Source organism: Lactuca virosa, chromosome 6, assembly GCF_052849685.1.
Source record: "Lactuca virosa cultivar CGN04683 chromosome 6, Lactuca_virosa_CGN04683_v6, whole genome shotgun sequence".
Taxonomy (NCBI): domain Eukaryota; kingdom Viridiplantae; phylum Streptophyta; class Magnoliopsida; order Asterales; family Asteraceae; genus Lactuca; species Lactuca virosa.
Genome location: NC_136431.1, coordinates 91737676 through 91758983, shown reverse-complemented (window position 1 = coordinate 91758983; position 21308 = coordinate 91737676).

The window sequence follows — 21308 nt, the reverse complement described above, 5'->3', positions numbered from 1 at the left end:
TGAAATTCATATATATATTCTTGACTAAGGATGATTAAGGTCTCAATCTAAGCCTTTAGAACTGAAATGAAGTATATCCTCTCCCTTAATTATAGCAAAACAACTTTTTCAATCCCTGCAGCCTCACGAATTGAAACTTTTGTTTTCTATAATTAACATTGCTAACTTGCAACACTAACAATAATTATCATTCTCCCACTAACATGATGATTATTAGCATAACACTTATGCTCCCACTAGCTTTGACATGTACTCAGAAATCAGCTGGACTTCTAGAAATCAATACTTTATTGACTTTCTTACCAAAGTTCAGATTTCTGATACGAGATGCTTTGATAAAACTTTATCAAAATCATACACCTTTCCTTAGATAGCAAGCATGTGTGTCTAAACAATTTCAGAACTATGAAAAAGGATGTCGTAATCATAGTCTCAATTGTTTAGACCTTTTGCCATCTGCTTCAAATCTACTTGGTGGAAGTGTTTCCTCACCATCATTTTCATGAATCGGAGAGAAACCTTATGACCCTTAGATTTTATGGTGTATGTGTTCTTATCCATGTGAATCGTCAAAACCATAGTCACAAGACAAGGATAATGACAAATCCAAACTCATATGGACTGAACTTATGCAATCTTAACTTCTTGCCACCTGGCAGTACAGGGCCTGCCATTGCTTCCAAGTTGTTATGCAACCAATTGAGAACTTTCAGAACTCCTATGCAAAGCCAACTTTAACTGGAATGGGCACAGAATATGTCAACACGATAGGTTATAAACCTCAAGTCGTGTGCTAGTGAAGAACCTCAGGTTTTATTCTTGATTAGTTCTTGAAATTCTTTTTAGGATCTTTAAGACTCCCACTATCCTCTTGACATATAAGACTATCTTGCCAAATATTCAAGAGATAGTGCGGATTCTTTATCAATACAAACACTTCACACAATTGGCCTTAGTTGGTGTTTGTTTAATCCAAAACATCACAACTTACCAACTTCAAATGTACAAGAGTAGGACACTTTTACTCTTACATTTGACAAGTGTTATAAACCTTTCTTTAAGATATTTCACTCAACTTATAATCTTGGAGTATGACTCTAAGACTTGTTTTGAAACGAAGTATGACTCATCTTCTTGATTTAACCATTTCAACAATTCATGACTCCTCTTCTTAGTCATAAGAATGCACTAAGATGACCTTTAGAGGACTAATTGTGATATGGTTTCTAAATCATTAAGATGATCACAAACATGATACTAAAGTACTCTCCCATCTTTTCAGATTTGAGAAACTTTTATCTTTCTGCCTAATTTGATTCTTCCCATTCGTTCTGCCATACATTGAGACTTTTCCAATGTTTCAGAATTATACTTAAACTTGTAAGTATAACCATATTTACTAAACCTTAGTAAATCAAATAGTCTTAAAGAGCTTTGTGGTGGACATGACCAGTGCAGAAGAATATGTACTCGATCCCTTTAGTCCTTCACTTGACTCACACATCCATGTGAACAAGTAATTAGTCTTGATTTTCCAATGCTTGAAAGTTCTCATTCATCATACTATTCAACTTGCATGATTCCAAGTTTCGGTCCAATTGAAACTTGGGTGATGAGGAACTTTCCTGATTTGGTAAATTTAGACACTACCACAAATGAAAGAATCAAATCCATTTTCCAATATTGCTGTCAGTGGAATCATATAAGAACAATTTTCCACAAATGTCATTGTAAGGATACTTCAAATAAATAAAATTAAACAATTTTCTTTTATTTTAAAACTTTGCGGAAAAACTTATCCTTACAATCCACATGGAAAATTGTTGTTATCTATTCCTTAGCAATATATCATAACTTCTTAAGCAACTGCTCAAAATTCTGATGTGATCGAAATCCACCTTCGCGATCAGAATCAGCATATACTTCCTTTAAGATTTCTCTCTATTCTTTGATTCTTAAAACATCAACATGTGACCCAGTCACATCATGTAATGAGGATCTCAGAATAGAACTTAATAGAGTTAGATAATGGGCTCTACCTGATGTAGAGTCAAACTTATTGACTTTAACATCCTTAGGTAAATTTGGCATCTTTGCAATCAACGCCCCTTCCTTTGGCAAAATAAACATATGGACCCTTTGGTAATGGGACTATCTCAAACTTAGCATTTCTCTTTACCATTTGGTCAACCGGGTTGACTATGGTCAATCCCTTTCCATTGGGAAGAGAATGCTTTTTCTGGATTTCCAGTGTCACCATTGTCACTGTCCATAAAGTTTTTTTGAGAAGTTGATCTTCTAATCAAATTTGCTTTACTATCGTTCCAAATCATTGCTGATTCAGCAGCACCAAGCAAATAGATATGATCATTAAGGTTCATGTCATAGTCTGTTTCATAGTAGTCCCAAAGGAACTCACTATGTGACTTAGAAAGTGATTGAACATCCAACTTTCTCAAGACTTTGACACCCAACTCTCCCGGCTTGTCAATATGTGACTTCATCTCTAAGATGTGATCACACATAGACCTTGCTTGCCATTAGGGCTTGAGTGACCTTGAACTTGTGGGTTGGGGAGAATAATTGGAGGAGGTGGAGGAAGAGAAGTATGACTTCCATGAGCCAAACTCGGGAAGTCATATTCATTAGGAAAGCTTGGTTTGGTAAGATCATTGTTGTCTAAACCAGACATCAACAATGGGAGAAATTCACGTAAAGTTGATTTAAGTTCTTAATATAACACCCAATATGATATATTAAGGCTAGGACCCAACAAACTATTTTATAACTTGGAAGAGGGATGCCGTAATCCAAGCTATAAAATATTTGAAGGTAGGTGAATGACGATTCACCAATTTCCACCAAGATAAACGAAATGTATTATTAGGTTTTAATTGGTTTTGAAACTCCTAGATTCTTTTGAGATTCATTGAACTTTTCAATGGCATGTTTCAATCTCGAGTGTGCCCTTCAGGTTTTGTGACTGGGATGCCGAGGATCACAAAACAAGGTGTGAAGTAACCATGCAAATATACTTGGTACCCTTAATATTTACCCCTCAATCGATGTGCCGGTTAACCACACACGCTCCAACGATACTATGATAAACATTAAGTTACCCTTTGGTAAACCTCAGATTGTCCTCGACAATTGATTAATCATTTTAGTCATATCCAATTCTAGACCTTTTCCCTTCTGAATGCCTCTGGGCATTTGGAAAAATTTAGAAATGACAAATATTATAGCACATGCAATCGATCCTATACCCAAAGCAAATGGTACACGATTCATGATGTCTCACATAAAGACATGATTCTAGACCAGTCTTTTGCTACAATATTTTTATTTACCATGTTTTCAAAATTTGACTATGAAGAGGGATGTCGTAATCGTAATCGAATTTTGAGAACGCAATATATAGAATTCCCTTAAGTTGAACCAATCCAACATGAAATTCATATATATATTCTTGACTAAGGATGATTAAGGTCTCAATCTAAGCCTTTAGAACTGAAATGAAGTATATCCTCTCCCTTAATTATAGCAAAACAACTTTTTCAATCCCTGCAGCCTCACGAATTGAAACTTTTGTTTTCTATAATTAACATTGCTAACTTGCAACACTAACAATAATTATCATTCTCCCACTAACATGATGATTATTAGCATAACACTTATGCTCCCACTAGCTTTGACATGTACTCAGAAATCAGCTGGACTTCTAGAAATCAATACTTTATTGACTTTCTTACCAAAGTTCAGATTTCTGATACGAGATGCTTTGATAAAACTTTATCAAAATCATACACCTTTCCTTAGATAGCAAGCATGTGTGTCTAAACAATTTCAGAACTATGAAAAGGGATGCCGTAATCATAGTCTCAATTGTTTAGACCTTTTGCCATCTGCTTCAAATCTACTTGGTGGAAGTGTTTCCTCACCATCATTTTCATGAATCGGAGAGAAACCTTATGACCCTTAGATTTTATGGTGTATGTGTTCTTATCCATGTGAATCATCAAAACCATAGTCACAAGACAAGGATAATGACAAATCCAAACTCATATGGACTGAACTTATGCAATCTTAACTTCTTGCCACCTGGCAGTACAGGGCCTGCCATTGCTTCCAAGTTGTTATGCAACCAATTGAGAACTTTCAGAACTCCTATGCAAAGCCAACTTTAACTGGAATGGGCACAGAATATGTCAACACGATAGGTTATAAACCTCAAGTCGTGTGCTAGTGAAGAACCTCAGGTTTTATTCTTGATTAGTTCTTGAAATTCTTTTTAGGATCTTTAAGACTCCCACTATCCTCTTGACATATAAGACTATCTTGCCAAATATTCAAGAGATAGTGCGGATTCTTTATCAATACAAACACTTCACACAATTGGCCTTAGTTGGTCTTTGTTTAATCCAAAACATCACAACTTACCAACTTCAAATGTACAAGAGTAGGACACTTTTACTCTTACATTTGACAAGTGTTATAAACCTTTCTTTAAGATATTTCACTCAACTTATAATCTTGGAGTATGACTCTAAGACTTGTTTTGAAACGAAGTATGACTCATCTTCTTGATTTAACCATTTCAACAATTCATGACTCCTCTTCTTAGTCATAAGAATGCACTAAGATGACCTTTAGAGGACTAATTGTGATATGGTTTCTAAATCATTAAGATGATCACAAACATGATACTAAAGTACTCTCCCATCTTTTCAGATTTGAGAAACTTTTATCTTTCTGCCTAATTTGATTCTTCCCATTCGTTCTGCCATACATTGAGACTTTTCCAATGTTTCAGAATTATACTTAAACTTGTAAGTATAACCATATTTACTAAACCTTAGTAAATCAAATAGTCTTAAAGAGCTTTGTGGTGGACATGACCAGTGCACAAGAATGTGTACTCGATCCCTTTAGTCCTTCACTTGACTCACACATCCATGTGAACAAGTAATTAGTCTTGATTTTCCAATGCTTGAAAGTTCTCATTCATCATACTATTCAACTTACATGATTCCAAGTTTCGGTCCAATTGAAACTTGGGTGATGAGGAACTTTCCTGATTTGGTAAATTTAGACACTACCACAAATGAAAGAATCAAATCCATTTTCCAATATTGCTGTCAGTGGAATCATATAAGAACAATTTTCCACAAATGTCATTGTAAGGATACTTCAAATAAATAAAATTAAACAATTTTCTTTTATTTTAAAACTTTGCGGAAAAACTTATCCTTACAATCCACATGGAAAATTGTTGTTATCTATTCCTTAGCAATATATCATAACTTCTTAAGCAACTGCTCAAAATTCTGATGTGATCGAAATCCACCTTCGCGATCAGAATCAGCATATACTTCCTTTAAGATTTCTCTCTATTCTTTGATTCTTAAAACATCAACATGTGACCCAGTCACATCATGTAATGAGGATCTCAGAATAGAACTTAATAGAGTTAGATAATGGGCTCTACCTGATGTAGAGTCAAACTTATTGACTTTAACATCCTTAGGTAAATTTGGCATCTTTGCAATCAACGCCCCTTCCTTTGGCAAAATAAACATATGGACCCTTTGGTAATGGGACTATCTCAAACTTAGCATTTCTCTTTACCATTTGGTCAACCGGGTTGACTATGGTCAATCCCTTTCCATTGGGAAGAGAATGCTTTTTCTGGATTTCCAGTGTCACCATTGTCACTGTCCATAAAGTTTTTTTGGGAAGTTGATCTTCTAATCAAATTTGCTTTACTGTCGTTCTAAATCATTGCCGATTCAGCAGCACCAAGCAAATAGATATGATCATTAAGGTTCATGTCATAGTCTGTTTCATAGTAGTCCCAAAGGAACTCACTATGTGACTTAGAAAGTGATTGAACATCCAACTTTCTCAAGACTTTGACACCCAACTCTCCCGGCTTGTCAATATGTGACTTCATCTCTAAGATGTGATCACACATAGACCTTGCTTGCCATTAGGGCTTGAGTGACCTTGAACTTGTGGGTTAGGGAGAATAATTGGAGGAGGTGGAGGAAGAGAAGTATGACTTCCATGAGCCAAACTCGGGAAGTCATATTCATTAGGAAAGCTTGGTTTGGTAAGATCATTGTTGTCTAAACCAGACATCAACAATGGGAGAAATTCACGTAAAGTTGATTTAAGTCCTTAATATAACACCCAATATGATATATTAAGGCTAGGACCCAACAAACTATTTTATAACTTGGAAGAGGGATGCCGTAATCCAAGCTATAAAATATTTGAAGGTAGGTGAATGACGATTCACCAATTTCCACCAAGATAAACGAAATGTATTATTAGGTTTTAATTGGTTTTGAAACTCCTAGATTCTTTTGAGATTCATTGAACTTTTCAATGGCATGTTTCAATCTCGAGTGTGCCCTTCAGGTTTTGTGACTGGGATGCCGAGGATCACAAAACAAGGTGTGAAGTAACCATGCAAATATACTTGGTACCCTTAATATTTACCCCTCAATCGATGTGCCGGTTAACCACACACGCTCCAACGATACTATGATAAACATTAAGTTACCCTTTGCCTACCTTGTTAAGTCCAAGTTAGTGTGCTGGTTAACCACACACGCTCCACTAACAGCTTAAACAAAGTGCAAAGTGTAATTTCATGGATTAGCACCTTATTCACATTTTCCTAAGTAACTAAGATTGGGAATTTATAAGTGTTTAGTTACTTAGTATTTATCATTATACTTATAATGAAGGGAGAATTATGGTCCTTCTCCTGCCTGTTCGGCTAACGACCCTCCACCGGTCAAGGAAGCGGTGAGTGAGAGTGGAAACCCATTAAACTGCCATTTTATAGGCAGTAACCTTATACCCCCCTTATAGACCGGGTTCGTGAATGAGGCCTACTAATGGTAAGACGACTTGCTCTTATACATATAATATATTAAACTTTTAATATTATAATAGTATAAGGGTGTATTTTAGACATTTAAAATACTTGGTGGTTTAATCTATTAATTAAACTATACTCTTAATTTAATTAAATTTAAACCATGTCATTATGGAATTATTAATTCTCTTTTAATTAAACACTTTAATTATCTATTAATAAAGTCCATAAGAGTTAATTGAATTATTCACTAAAAACATCATAATTTCAATTATTAAATTCAAAATTAAAACCATTTAATTAATTGTTTAAGTTATGAACCCAAGAGTTTTAGAATTCAATTCTTTTTTTTATCATAAAAAAACTTTTTCCAAATTCCAAAACTTGAGGGCAAGTTTTGTAACTCTTGAAAACTTTTGGATTCACTTATGGAGTTAAATACTTGTTTTATGATGAAACTTTTCATGTTCCATAACTTAAGAACAAGTTATGGAATTCTTTAAAACATTAAGACCAAGTTTTGTAACTCCATAAAAAACTTTGAATCAATTTTTTTTAAAAACCTTTTCATATCCATAACTTATGGAGGTTTCAAAAAACTCTTTAGATCAAACTTTTAAAACTAATAAAATAATAATATCTTTTTATCTTTTACTAAATTTGACCTAATTCAACTCATATAGCAAATGATTCAAATTTTACAAATAATTAGTTTTTCACAAAAACAAGTAATTATCTTAAAATTTGACAAACGTCATGTTTTTTTTTCAACTTTGAAAATAAAACATTTGCATCAATATAACAGAAAACAACCCATGGTTCTGATACCACTATTGGGTTTTGAGCATTCTAACACTCCTATGGTGTACATGCAACCATATAAACCTTGGATCTATGTTTTCTCTATTATACATGCAAATATTAACTATTCCAAGGTTTCATCCTAACTAGCATATTATGAAGCACCTATACTACAAAGTTCTAGTTAGATGACATACCTTTTGATGTAGCTTGATGTCTTCAAGCTTTAAGAGCTTAGCCCCAATAGTGTGGAAGCCTCAAATGGAATCACAAATCACAAAAACACCTTGGAAGAACTTGAGAGAATATGTATGCACACTAAAATCGGCCCACCCTTATTTTCACACACATGTGCCAATTTTGTGAGCCAAGGACCCCTTTATATATTATGGAGGATTAGGGTTACATCCATGTAAACCCTAATACCCATGACCTTTCATTTACATAGGATCCATGGGTTAAAAGCTCCATGGACCATCCATGAAAGCTTAGCCCAACCTAAATGAACTTGGCCCATTCCATATATATAAGAGTCCATATTTAATTAGTTCTTTTTGATCACTTAATTAATTCTAAATTAATTCTTGATCAATACTAATTAAATAATATGATTCCATATTAATATATTAGAACTTATAATATATTAATATAAATCATAAATATACTATTCTCAAAAGACTATCCATATAAATTGTGCCGGTGAAGTGCAACCCAAATGGACCATGCCAAGTCGGGTCAAGTACATACCAATTTTAGTTATGGACTTAGACATTAATCCAACACATAGTCATTACAAAAGGATCACTGCATATAAGTTTAGAATCTAACAAATTTCATTAAGTGGCAAGAACTTGGTATTCTTACACTTATGATAAGGATTTGGAATTGTGAAATGAGTATCGTTGGAAATATTTACAATTGATCTATTTCACAAAGTAAGGACCGTAGGTAAACATAGTGTGCATGCTTGGAGCATGGGATAGCTATTGTTTTAATTCAAGTATTAGTTGATAAATCGAAACATTATACAATGAATAATGTGTAATCAATATGGTGATTAAATAAAAGGTGTTTTATTTACACTCAAAAGTTTTGGGGCCATATAGGATTAGTATTATTCTTGTGTTTCACTTTGCATGTTTTGACTTCCCGAATAACTAGGTTATTCAAACTATACATAGTCGATCATACGTTGGAAGTAAGTATGAAAGAAGATTGTCATGAGTTCGCTTGTAGATTGTCTAAGGCGTTAGACATAGCAAAAATGTGCTACACCATTCATGAGTGCTCCTGAAATAAGATTTGAGTATTGGATTCAACCCGCGCTCACCTGAATCAGTTCATGGAATTTATCACGAGTGATTGTGAGACGATAATATCATATAATCTTCACACTAAATTATATGAGTTGTTGACTACGAGTTGGTTGTGCATTGCTGATACGAATACACATCAGTAACTTGATGTTATAAAACGTATCGTTGTGCATGACTTAATGAGTAGTTAGCACAAGCATATAATGTCGAAGTTTATCTGTTCCTTTTATCCTAAGAGTATTAAAAGTGATATCTTGGGCCCCTCGATGATTCTGTTTTGACTATGTGACTGGCCCCGTCAGAACTAAATTAATGTGTCCAGTTATGGTTTATGTCAGACGAATCGGAAATCGGGAAACAAATTGCAGGACAATAAGTATGGCTATGTTCCATGTATTTGTCCGCATAGATATCTTGAGAACAGAGGAGTATATGATCCCTTATCTGAAGGACGCGTCACTGACTAGTTCAGAGTTCGACGACGACTTTTGAAAGCTTACGATTGCTAAGTTGGATCCTGAAGTCGCATTAGCAGTAATAGTTATTAGACTTATCCAAGTGGAAGACTGTTGGATTTGGTGTCTAAGCCCATAACTATTACTGGGATGTACTTGACCCAAGTGTAGCATGGTCCTTTTTGGGTTACCTTCACCAGTACAATTTGATAGGATGGAATTTTAAGAATAAAGTTATTTGTGATTTATTAATATATTACAAGTATAATATATTAATATAAAATCATATTATTTAATTAGTATTGATCAAGAATTAATTTGGAATTATTTTTGTGATCAAAAGAGACTAATTAAATATATGGGGATTGATTGTGTAAATCATTGATACTAGTAGTGTGGGCTAATGATCCATGGTTATTTAAGATGGGCTAAACCAATGAGATAATCCATGTATAGTCCATGGACGTTAACCCATGGATCCTAAGTAATATGAAAGGTCATTAGGTTTTACAAAGTGTAACCCTAGCATTTTCCACACTATAAATAAACCCCCTAGAGACAAAATCGGTTGCCACAACATTCTTGGAGAGTGTGTATTGACTTTGTGCTAAGTAACTTATTCTCTCAAGCCTCCTCTTGCATATTAGTGTTTGTGAACCATTAGAGGCATCACACTTGGCGTGCTCAAGCTTTCAAAGGTCAAGAACTACAAGTCCTTCTAAGAGGTAAGTCATCTAACTAGTTGTATTGTTCATTTGACAATTTGTATGTTAGTTAGGATATATGCTTTGGAAAATTGAAAAATATGCATCTATAATTAGAGAAAACATAGATCCAAAGCATTTAGGGTTGCATGTGCACCATAGGAGTGTTATAGTGCTCAAAAACCAACAAGGGATACGAAAGATTGGGTGGCCCCCGAGTCGAACAATACCAAAACAGGAATATCGTTCAAATGGAACGATCCTAGAACAAAACACATAAAATATTAGTATCAAAATTGACATAAAATAAAAGTTAAAGGAAAGAAACATACCCGTCACCACATCTGGTGTGGCTCGCGCCTCCTCGGCGGTCAACTGAAAGGCTCGGGTCCTCACCACTAGAGCATCCGTCATGCCCTGACGGCCATCTGTGATCCGCAGGGTCGCTGGAGCTGGCGCCACCACTAGTGCTCCTGATGCTAGACTTGGGCAATGGGACTTCTTGTGGCCCCTCCGATTGCAATGAAAGCAAATCAGGTCTGATGTCTGAAGGGTGGGAGTAGGGGCAGTACAATCCCTATTAAAGTGTCCAGTCTTGCCGCACTTATAGCAGCATGAACCCCCTGACCTACAAGCTCGCTCATGTGGTCTGCTGCATTTCCCACAGCAGCTCCGACCCTACTGGCCCTTCGACCTCGAGTCGAATCCCTTGGGTTTCTTCGCTGAAACCCCAACAGTCTAACCAGGCTCTGCCTTCCTCTTCCCAATGTGATCCATATCAATCTCTAGCTCTTGTGCCCTGGCAATCATATCGTCCAGAGTCAGGCATGCCGAATAGCTAACAAACTCTCTGATGTCTGCTCTCAACACGTCGTGATACCGGGTTTTCTTCATCTCCTCGTCAGCTGCATACTGGGGCACCAAAAAGGACCTCTCCCTGAACTTGGCAGTAATCTCCGCCATAGTCTCTGTCGTCTGTCTCCTGTCCAAAAACTCCCTGGCCAGCTGCTGAATCTCCACTGCTGGTGCAAACTCTGCCCAGAATCTGGTCACAAAAGTCGGCCAGGTCATGGCCTCAATGGCCGACCTCCCAAAGCAAAACCAATCTCCTCCTACCAGTCCCTGACCCGCTCCCTCAAGCAACCCACAACAAATCTAACCTTCGACCCCTCAGGGAAAATCTGGTCATCTGAGCAGACTCGATGTCTGCTATCCACCGTCTTGCTACAATGGCGTCTTTCACCCCGACGAAGTTTGGTGCCCCACACCCCCTAAAATCCTTGAAGGGAAGCGTGCGATCCCCAAACTGGCTAGGTGCCATATCACTCCTGAAGGCCCTAATGCGATCCTCCATCATCTCGATAATACCCTCCTTGATCGACTCGAAAATCACTGGGGTCGCATCAATGATGCCTCTAGTAATCTCAGATGCGATGAACTCTTGCTAACCATCATCAAACGGCTCGGAACCTGTACCCGAACCAGACCCAGATCCAGAACCTCCTGCTCCCTGATGTGTTGTCACCATTCTGAAACAAACCATACAATCATCAGGATCACGAATACAAATTGTGAGATCTCATATTCTACAAGTTCTATTGGCTTCCTCACGGAACTCCCCGAATCGAGTACAGATCCTCTGCTTTCAGTAGTATGGGCCCATACTACCTTCCACATCTATCTGTACTTTCCTCGAGGGTTTCTTTGAATCTTCCAGGTCACTTCCTATCCAAACATACAATTGAAACCATGTAAGGCTCCTGGCCCTAATTTCTTCCTAGACACCCCTTAGGACACAGTTCTCTCCATACACCGCCCTCAGCTGCCAAAAGGACTCCCACAACTTCCTCTAACTAGCGCACAAACACAGTTACATCTTACTAAAACCAGATAATTCTTTGAATGAGAGGTCTTACTTTACAACGATTGGACTCAAACAAGAGTTGCACAGTAGTGTTGGGGTACAAAGTTATCCATGAATGACTTTGTAAATGGTTTGACTTTTGTAGAACCACTTGCATATGGTGCATTAGCCTTATGACTCATGAGATAGAGAGTGAGAGAGATACATGTAAATACCTCTATATAATGTGGGTTCATACCACTTATGGAGGTGTGCTTGAGAGGTGTAAAAGTTGAGTGTGTAAGTGTGTGTTATTTATGTAGACTAGATCCAGATCCCTTTTTGTAACACCATACATATTCGAATACATCTCTTAAACACCGAAATCACCGTGTTCATTGTGTGTTCTTTAATTCCGCATGCCAAACCAATGTTCATAATTCATATCAAGTAGAGCCAAACCTAACCTTCTAAAATTATTTGGTCCGCGTAACATGTAACTTGGCGCATTCGCTCACTAGTTAACTGAAGTTAGTTGGGATTACTAGAAGCACGAAGCAAGCAGCATTCGGGTTCCGGGTAACAAGAAGCAACCAAACCTTAATCAGGTCATTCTATCATAAAGAAATCAACACTAGCATGCAAGCCTACAAGCTCCTATAGCAGGCATCTAAGGCATCTCTCCTAGCATCTTATCATGAAAAATTTGAACAGATCCCTAGTCCTAACTAGCATGCAGTTCACATATTCATAATCAATTCATACCAGATAATAGGTATGGGTATCTTGGGGAAAACTTACTTGAGCCCGGCCGATTACACGCATCACACATTTTGTCTTTCATTAAATCCTTTAATTTTAGAAAATATATTTTTATTATGAAAATCTTTTAAACCCTCGATTTGAGTTCAAACATACCCAAGAGTATGTATGAATCCCTCAAACCAAGGCTCTAATACCAACTTGTAACATCCCCAAAAATATGACTCAAAAATTTCATTTTTAAGTTTACCAAATCACAAACATAAAACATCGTTGATACCAAGATCACAAAAACACAAAATAGTTATAGTGTATAATCAAGATATTTCGTGGAAAAGCATTATCAGAGCATAGTCCCAATCAAGTCGGCCAATTCCCCTTTGAGCTGGAAGTACCTGAAACATAAACTAAAACAGTAAGCACAAAACTTAGTGAGTTTCCCCCCACCATACCACGTATAACACAAACGTACTGCCAGACGTATTGGGGTGTCCTACCTACCCTGCCAGGCATATCTGGGTGCCCGACCTACCCTGTTAAGCATATCTGGGTGCCCGACCTACCCTCCGGTTTATTTCAACCGGTTACCGGGTCTATTTTGCCGCTACCACTACCACATAATAACATAAATAAATCACATAGTCATCAAGCAATACGGAAACCATGGTAATTATCACACAGACAACTATCATACGATACATTAAGTAAAGGGTCGGCCTTCGTGCCTTCGACCCGTATCATTCATGTAGGGAGACTCACCTCAACTGCGAATGTCAAATCATACTCCTTGGACGACTCGGAACTCCTCTCCCTATAGCACAACAAACTTCCTAATTAAACATTGGATCTAAACTTGTCCCCAAGGCCTAAACCCTGATTCATGACATAAGGCAAAGGTTCCCTAATCTTTGCTCTATTGGGCCTCTTCCTTCTAGGGCCCAACTTTCAAATTAAAATGTCCAAGGCCATCCAACTAAGTTTTAAGACCCAATAAAGCCCACTAAGGCCCAATACCATAAATCCTAGGTTTGCGTCCAGAGGCCTTAATCCTCAGGTGGGCTTGAGGACCAAATAATCCAGTCCCAAATTCCTAAGGGACAAAAACCACATTTGACCACTACATGCGTACGCGCGGCGTACTTGGCATGTACGCCCAGCGTACGCTGTCTTTGACTAGTTATGGAAAGTTGACCCAATATGCGTAGCATACTGGCCAGCTACCTTATAAGCTTCATTGTGACTTAATCAATTAATTACTAACATCCAGAACATAGATACAGGTCCTTAAAGACGTCCTAAACCATAAAGTTATAAACTTTATGCTTTTGCATGCATGGATGGGGATTAAGACATGATTTAAGTCCATAAACACACTTTGTGGCCATCTAACACTTGCATGGTTGGGGCTAAGCCATCAAGGCCCGATTTTTATGGCTTCAAACACTTCCAAGAGCCTAAAAGGACAACTCTTATGGACTGGAACTACTAAAACACAAGAAACCTCAACTATGGAGCCAAAATGCAACATAAAACATCCCAAAACTAGATCTAAGCATGCAATGGTTAAGGTTAAAGCTTTATACCTCAAATGAGTCAGAAATGACGCCAAACTTCTGGATCTACAATCCCTCTTCACGTTCTTCTCCTTCCTCAAACCCCTTCTTCTTCAAAATCACCAAATATCACCAAAAGTGCACAAGATTAGCTCAATATGCATGCAAGAGGCATAGGGTTCGAGTTTAGAACATTAGGGATAGTGGAGGTTGAGAGTATAAAGGTTGGGACGAACTTAAGGTGTTTATATAAGGTGAAAACCCTAAAATTTAGGGTTTGCATCTAGCTAGCATATGTTGGGCGTATGTATGGGTATGCCCAACATACGTAGGGGCTTCCCCGCTTCGCGCCTCATCATGGTACGCCGTGCGTACACTATGTACACCCAATGTACGACCCTCCTCCCAAAACTATAATATTATTACTCAATAAATAACAAAAGGAAATACCTGGCAACTTGGGCATTGCATTGAGCCTCCCCCCTCCTCTCTCATCCATTTTTGGAGTTTTTGGTGGTTTTGGAGCTATCTCTTCATGCAAGATTGATCCTTGAAGGTTGCCAATTGGAGATCTCAACTCCCATCTACCTTCTAGACCTTTGTAAGTTATAAAGTTCCAAGCTTTATTGCATATTCATCCTGGATCTAAGTGTATTTGGTATTTTGGTCAATTTTAATGAGTTTTTAGTGAGAGTCGGGAATAAAGTTTGCAACTTTATTACTCTCCAAGGTCCCAAGAGCATTGTATGTTTCAGATCTGGACTCCAACACTCTTTTGATTAGTTTAGAATGTTTTCTTGGACATCTTGGACTAGGAAAGTTTTGATATTTTGCTTTCCCTTTCAGCCATGCAAGTTATCTTGTTCATTTAGGTTATTTTGGCGTAATAAAGTTTAGAAATTGAAAGCTTTAGACGCTATTATGGATAAAGTTGGAAACTTTATCCATCTATTCATCATGTTGATTCAGAGATGAAGGTTGGAGACTTGAACTTAATGGATTAAGTTGAGAAAGATACATTTTAGGGTCCATTTGAGACTTAAAGTTTAGATCTAGGTTGTTTGGATCATCCTAATGGATGAAAGTTGAAAACTTTATCCATTATGGAGCTATTAAGAACCATAAAATTGTGATCTTGGTCCAAATATCCCTTCCGTGCAAGAGTCATGATGTCTTAATGGATTATTAAGTTAGCGTTTTAGATTTTGGACCTTGTCTAGCTATGGAAAGTCATAAATGTGGAAATTTATGAATTAGAGCGATGTTTTTGGTCTAGATCGGGGTTTTGGACGAAAGGGCTTAAGAGAATAAGCACTTAGTGGAAAAAGTGTCATCTGACCGAGTACGTTAGACGTACTTCTAGGTACACTGCACGTACTCGTATGGAGTCTCATTTCTGGATGGTGAGTACGCCATGCGTACGAGCTAAGTACATTGGGCGTACTAGCCTGGAGTTTGACTTCTTGAATTGTTGACTTTGACCTTTGACCAGGGTTTTTACCAAGTTTGACTTAAGGGAATTTTGGGTATTTTGAGTTGTAGTCTGAGATTTTGTCAATGTTTGATGGATAGGTAACCTGTAGAGTTGGTATTTGGAGCAGCATGTGGTTGCAACTATTTCGTTTGACTGTGAGGTGAGTCTCCTCACAGTGTTTGGCGGGTCGAAAGCACCAATATCGGCCCATGGATTATGGTTATTATTATGCTAGGTGTCTGTGTGACTCTTGCATGTGTTGTATGTACCAGGCGGGGCCTGATGAGTGTGTTGGGTGGGGCCCATTGCATGTTACTAACAGAAGTATACCGAGCGGGGCCTGATGAATACCGGGCGATGCCGGATGCTGGGCGGGGGCCTGATGGATTCCGGGCGGGGCCCGATGTATGTATGATATGTATGGTATGTGGTATTTTGGGGAACTCATTATGCTTTGTGCTTACATTTTATGTTTACGGTTTCAAGTACTTCTGATTCGAAAGGGAAGGGCCCGACTTGATCGCAGCGCATACACCCATGGTTCCACACAATTGTACTATGATAACTATTTTCATTATGACGTGCTTTTAAATGGTCGATAAGAATAAATGTTGAATTAAAAATGAAAATTTTACCTTATGATTTTGGGTCGTTACATAGAGACCGTTGGCACTTACTGGACTAGCTTCATTGTCAGTGTGAATGTAGAAGCGACCAGTGCTTAACAATTTTCCAGAGAACGCGAATGGAAAGACGAGTTTTGCTGTTTTAGGGCTTTCAGACGAGAGAATGATTCTCTAATCGTTGTGTATTAGAAATGTGTTGTAGTTTGTATTTAGGGCCTACTCCAGGCCAACTAGAAAGGTGGAGATGCGAGTCGACCGTCAGAGCTGAGGTGGAGATGGATCGCCGGTGACGCTGAGAGAACGTGAGGCTGGGACGGAGGAGATATTGTCGATTTTTAAAGGTCCAATAGAGAGAAAGAGATGCGAGAAAAAGAGAAATAAATAATTAATCTAATTTAAGGAATTGGTATTTTTATGCCTAAATTACCATTTTCAATTGTTTTTAAAAACCAAATATGCCATTAAAATTGTTCATAATTACAAAAATAGCATCTTTAATCCTAGCCTTTAATTTTTTTATCCAACGTTCCACTTTTAGTTCTCATGTTCTCACGACTCTATGAGTTCTCAAATGATCATTCATCTCTCTCTCTCTCTATATATATATATATATATATATATATATATATATTGGAATGGCAGGAATTTTATTAAAAAACTAGCAAGAAGCTAGAAAAAGAACATTACAACAACTTACAAGCAGAGACAGGATTATGAAGCCAAATAGTCCATCCTATATTAGCTTTGCTACACCTATTAAAAACCCAAAAATAAGAGTTTGTGACCACGTCATAAAAAATTACTGATTTCATAGGCAACACCGTCCCAAAAAGAATGGAATTACGAAAATTCCAAATGCACCATAAGGTCGTCATAATCACCGCGTCAAAAACTTTCCGTTGACCACTTTTCCAAGAGAACGAATTAGATCAAAACAATAACGAATCTATGGAAAGGTATTGAAGAACATGAACACCCCACCAGATAGCAACTCTAGTCCAAAGATCAATCAACTCACTACACCCAACAAACAGGTAATCAATAGACTCAATCAAGACCGCCCCGAGGCACTCTCCTAAGAGTAGTAGTATCCCAGCCCATCATCACCCTGTCACGAACAAAGGCAAATTTGTGATGATCCAAGGCAAAAATTCTATGAAAACTCTCTGCAAGAAGCCTATCTCCTTTCCAAATATCCTGCCAAAACAAAGTCCGACTACCATCTCCAACCCGAATTGGACATAAAGAAAGCAAATCCAAACCACGATCACCCATATGAGACATCATACGAATGAAACCATTCCAAGGACCCATCCAACCTTTTTTGAGAATTAAAGAACCACAACCTCCATCAGAACCATAGATAGCCTTTACTAACCGAACCCATATAAGATCAGGATTACGAAAAAAATGCCATCTCCATCTTAAAAGCATAGCCCTATTAAAAGAGAAAAGACTACCAACTCCCAGACCACCTTCTTTCCTACTAACCAGCACCCTATCCCACTGGATCCAATGCATACACCTGTCATCCAAGTCCGCACCCCAAAAAAATCTACAACGTAACGCCTCCAAGGACTTAAGAACCGAAATGGGAACCAAAAAAATAGACATCAAATAACTTCCCAAACTCCCCAGGACACACTTGATCAACGTCAGGCGGCCACCAAACGAGAGAGTTTTCACCTTCCACCCCGACAGCTTGGAACGAAAACGATCAACAATAGGAGACCAAGTTGTAACTATGGACATACATTGACCTACTAGCACACCTAAATGAACAAAAGGAAGATATTCCGGAGCACACCCTAACTTACGAGCCACCAACTCGACCTGAGGCTTAGAGACACCAACCCCAATCAACTTGCTTTTCAGCAAATTAATTTTAAGACCCGAAGCAAGATAAAAACATCTCAGAATGCGAAGAACTGAATTAGCATTGTTGGGATCCCACGAAGACACCAACACAACATCATCCGCATAAAAGATATGTGAGATACGAATCCCACAAATAGAGACACCCCTAAAAACATTTTTCAGATGTGCTTTTTGCAAAGCAACATGTAAACCCTGCATAGCCAAAATAAAGAGAAAATGAGATAAGGGATCTCCTTGTCTCAAACCTCTCTGCATCTGAAATTCTCTAGTAGGCGACCCATTTACCAACACCGAAACCCTAGCTGAACGAAGAAGCTCTAAAATCCAAGAACACCAAATAGAACCAAAACCCATAATTTGCATTATCTCCAAAATATAATCCCAAGACACCGAATCATAAGCCTTCTCAAAATCAACTTTAAAAATCATCAAAGGATTTTTCGACCACTTGCTCCAAGCCACCACCTCATTAAGAAGAAAAGGACCATCTAAAATTTTTCTACCTTTGACGAAGGTAGATTGCTCCAGACTCACCACAGAACCAATAACTTCTGCTAACCTATTAGCTAAAAGCTTGCCAATAATTTTATATTGGCAACTAATTAAACTAATATGCCTAAAGTCCCTAATAGACTTAGGATCACGAACCTTCGGGATGACAGTGAAGAATGAAGAATTGCATCCAATGGGAATGGAGCAATTGCTATGAAAACGATAAAAAAAGCCGAGATATCCTCTGAAATAAGATCCTAATACTGCTTCAAGAAACCAAAAGTAAACCCATCTGGACCCGGAGCCTTATCCGAACCGCAATCCTAATCATCTTTTTTTAATCTTATCGCTAGAAAAATGAGCCTGAAGAAATTGAGCCTGCTCCCCAGAAAGGGTATTAAAAAGGGACGCATTGGTGGACGGACGATTAACATTTTTCTTTGAAAAAAGATTCCTATAAAAATAATGGAATTCATTTTTCACTCTAACCGGATCAACCACCCACTCGCCATCTATCAAAACACCTTTGATAGCTAACTGCCTCCTTTTCCGATTAATAACACCATGAAAAAACCCTGATTTTTCATCACCCTCAATACTCCACTGAACTTTCGCCTTTTGGGCTAACTCAACCCTCGAAATATGCTCCAAATCCACAAACTCCTTGAGAACTGAAACCCTACGTTGGCGAAGATCAGCAATTCCGTCATTGATCATAAGAGAAGCATCAATCGCCTCCAACTCCTCCTTCAAAATTTTAGACTTGCCAGACAAGCGATCTCGGATGGAAAAATTCCAAATCCTAAGATTAGATTTAAGAAGTTGAAGTTTCTTCTTAAAAATAACCCAAGGACTATCCACCCGGTCCCCTTCTATACCAATAGACCAATATTAATGAACAATATCATCAAAACCATCCAACCTGAACCACGAATGGAAAACCCGAAAAGGAGTCGGGCCATAATCGACACTATGTTCCACCAACAGAATTGGACGATGATCAGGAATATATTTATCAAGAACCATTCCTATAATATTGGGGAAACACTCCATAATACCCTGAGAAATGAGAAAACGATCCAATTTACTAAACTTTGACCCCCATTTATCACTCCAAGTAAACCAAGGACCCCCCATAGGAACATCGAACAAATCTGTATAATCAATAAAATCATTAAAATTTGTAGCTGCCAAAGGATTATATTGAGAACCCAATCTTTCTGTAACATCACGAACTACATTAAAATCTCCCATAAGTATACAATCTCCCAACACTGAACCAATCAAGTTCGATAAATCATTCCAAAGAATCCTTTTAGAATCGACTCCTTGAGGAGCATACACTGAAATGAACAACATATTTCTCCTTGAAGGAATCCAAACACCCTCAACCGCTACATACCAATCAAAAACAAAGGAACGACTCTGAGAAAAAAAATCCGGATCCCAAATGACTAGAATGCCCCCCGAAGCACCACGAGAAGGAGAAAAAAAATATGAACACGAGACATTACCCCAGAAAGAACGAACCGTTACTAGGTCCACATTCACCATCTTTGTTTCTTGAATACCTAAAAAATTAATTTTATGTTTATTACATAACTTTATAATCCAACCCCGCTTATCAATCGAACCCTCTCCTTGTATATTGATAGAAAGGCAATTCATGTCTACGTTTTATTAAGAACCTCTCCTTCAATAACACTTTTAACATGTGAATAACAGCCATCCACATTAAATCTAATCTTTTCCCCCAATTCCAAAGTCTTTTGAGCTTTAATATTCAAATAATTCTTATTCACAGATCCATCTGAGAAATTATCATCTCCCATAAAAATTTTATTTGAAAAACCAGGGGGATGCGTGAGGGATTCCGAATCATGAGAATGAACCCCCTCCATACGACCAAAACCCCCTGTAAAACCAATTGGTATAACCGGAACAACAGGAGGTGAAGCACCGACAGATTGAGGAGCCACCCCCAAGTCAGGAACTGCTGTAACAACGACATCATTGACTGTTTGCTCAAGAGCAGGGGCAGTTGCCGACAAATCCTCAGTTAGGGAATTAGTTGGGTAGATTTCTGGGACCTGTTCTGAAATAAGCTCCGTTGGGCCATCTGGAACAGCAACATTAGCCGCAGGTACCTTCACTAGAGGAAAATAGAAGAAACTTTAACACAATTCCTATTTTGCCCATGCCTCACTTTTTTGCTTTTTTCTTTTTCATTTCCATAATCTCGACAATACACCTCATCCAACTTAGTTTTTGTAATTTCTTCCTCGTTCATTTTCGCTATAGTATCGTAGATACCAAATGGATCCAAAGAATTATCCCCATTCTCATCCAATGAACAATTACTACCCACTTTATCTTGCTGATTAATAGAGTCACAATCTTCCTCCTTTTGCAATCAGAAATAAATGAAGGAGTCCAACCCGGGGCTTCTATAACTCTCACCATAAACACTTCACCATCCACCCGTACCCGCACTACATCAGATATAATTGATTGA